The sequence below is a fragment of the Giraffa tippelskirchi genome, chromosome 12, assembly GCF_054371585.1.
Source record: "Giraffa tippelskirchi isolate mGirTip1 chromosome 12, T2T-mGirTip1v1.2.pri, whole genome shotgun sequence".
NCBI classification, from domain to species: Eukaryota; Metazoa; Chordata; class Mammalia; order Artiodactyla; family Giraffidae; genus Giraffa; species Giraffa tippelskirchi.
In genome coordinates this window covers 46814768-46816715 of record NC_137286.1, presented here as the reverse complement: position 1 = coordinate 46816715, position 1948 = coordinate 46814768, and the positions used below count along the sequence as shown (strand labels likewise).

Sequence of the window (1948 nt, the reverse complement as noted above, 5' to 3'; positions counted from 1 at the left end):
CTAAAATGGCCTTTAGTCAGTCAGTGTTTAGTGAGCCTGCAAAAATTCTGGAGCCAATCTCAGGTGAGGCTGAGCACCAGGTGGGGCCCACAGACCGAGGGTCTCTGCTTTGAGTATCCTGCCCATTGGACATTATTGACCTCCATATATTTCTTTTGAACTTAAATGGGAGGCACACTGTGCACCCCCCTCTACTGGGAGAAAGTGAGCCCAATGCCTATCTACCTACTTCCACCCCAAAACACACACACACACACACCAACTAAGGCACTGCCAGGGGGACAGACACACTTTGGCAGTGAGGACCTCTGGAGGCCCAGGGTGTGAACAGCTGCACAGAGGGCTGTGTGCTGTGGAGTCAGCACCTTAGGAGGTGGGAGGGGACGGAGGGCAGAGAAGGAAGGAGTCTCAGGTCCTGATGGATCAGAAGGAAAATGGGGAGAGGTGGTCAGGACACAGGAGATGGGAAAACCAAGGATGACCAGAAAAGGAGCAGAAAGCAGAAAATGTAGAACAGATGAGGGCAGCAAGAGAAAAAGGTAAAACAGGGTGTGGGCCACCACACAAAACAGGAAGGAGACAGAGCAGAAGGAGGGAAGGAAATAGAAAAGAGAGAGAGATAAGTGGGGAAGGATGTGAGGAGGGAGAGAGGGAGCCAGGAAGAAGACATTAGAGGACACCAGAGCTCGGTGAAGGTACCTCCTGTGAGCAGAGGGGATCAGGAGTCCCTGGGCTTGTCCTCAGTCCCTAACAAAGACCCAGCGGGCCCAGTACACCAGGTCGGCCACGTAAATCAGCAGGTTGACTGCTGTCAGGATGGCTACAACCAGTCTTTGGTCCCAGATGCACACCAAATAGGTGAATTGATTGTGGCAGCTCACATCACTGGACCGCTGGGGCTGGCCACCAAAATTCTCATCGAACTGGTAGAGCAGCCAGAGGACCAGAGCGCTGGCGTAGAGGGAGATGAGAGCAGGGCCAACCCCAACAGGAAAATGGGGAAGCAAATGGGCAACTTGTTGCTATAGCCTCTCAGATACAGCAGGAGGGCCACGGCCCTCAGAAAGAGGCAGATGGAGTACACAGCCACACACCACACCAGGGCCGGCTGGTGCAGGTACAGGGAGGTGTTGCTGATGAAGGCAAAGATGACACAGGCTACGAAGTTCTCTAGCCCCTTGAGCAGTCCTGGCATGGGGAGCACATAGCAGGTGATCTGGCTGGGCCAGGTGTAGATCCAGGCCGCTTCAATGGCATAAGTCACAGAAGCGAGGCAGGAGAAAGCAGTAGCAGCAATGGCGTGGTTCCAGGTGCTGCCACGAGGGAAGATCTGGATGTACGTGGTGGGGTAAATAATGGAGGCCAAGAGGCAGAGGAGGGTGGAGTAAGAGGCATAGTTGAGAAAATTGTCCCAGGAAAAGGGCCAGAGGAACTGGAGCCCACATAACTTGACTATGAAAGTAAGGAGGGTCACGACGAAGCAGAAGCACCAGATGAACATGGACCAGTTACCTATGGCCTCCCTCCAAGTGCCAGTAGTAGCCACCAGCGAGAAGGCCAGGCAGGTGGAGAGCAGCTGTAGCAGGCGGAGGAAGTAACCCATGATGGCTGCAGAGGCCAGGCCAGAGGACGAGCTCACGGTGAGCCTGATGGTCAGGCTGGTCACTGTCATCAGACTGGGTCTTCACTGAGGACCCACCAGAGAAAGATCCAGCTTTGGAGGTGGATTAATCAGACATCTGAAAAGAGCCTAGGGGCCTGCGATGGCTACGACTCAGGATCTATGGAGGTGGAACCAATGACTCAGACAGTTGGGTAACAGCAGAGCTGATCCAAGATGATTCTCCCCACCCATCATCCTTGGCCTTGTCACAAGACTTGTCTTATCCCAAAGTTCAGAGCAGAGTGGGTCTGGCCTCAACCAGGAACATTTTGGACCCCTCTGAGC

The 1948-nt window shown here is 54.0% G+C and overlaps 1 pseudogene; it reads right to left on the bottom strand.

Annotated features, from left to right (window-relative positions):
• Positions 1–669: 669 nt before the first annotated feature.
• LOC145530592 (myeloid-associated differentiation marker-like) lies at positions 670–1672 on the bottom strand (annotated as a pseudogene).
• Positions 1673–1948: the final 276 nt, after the last annotated feature.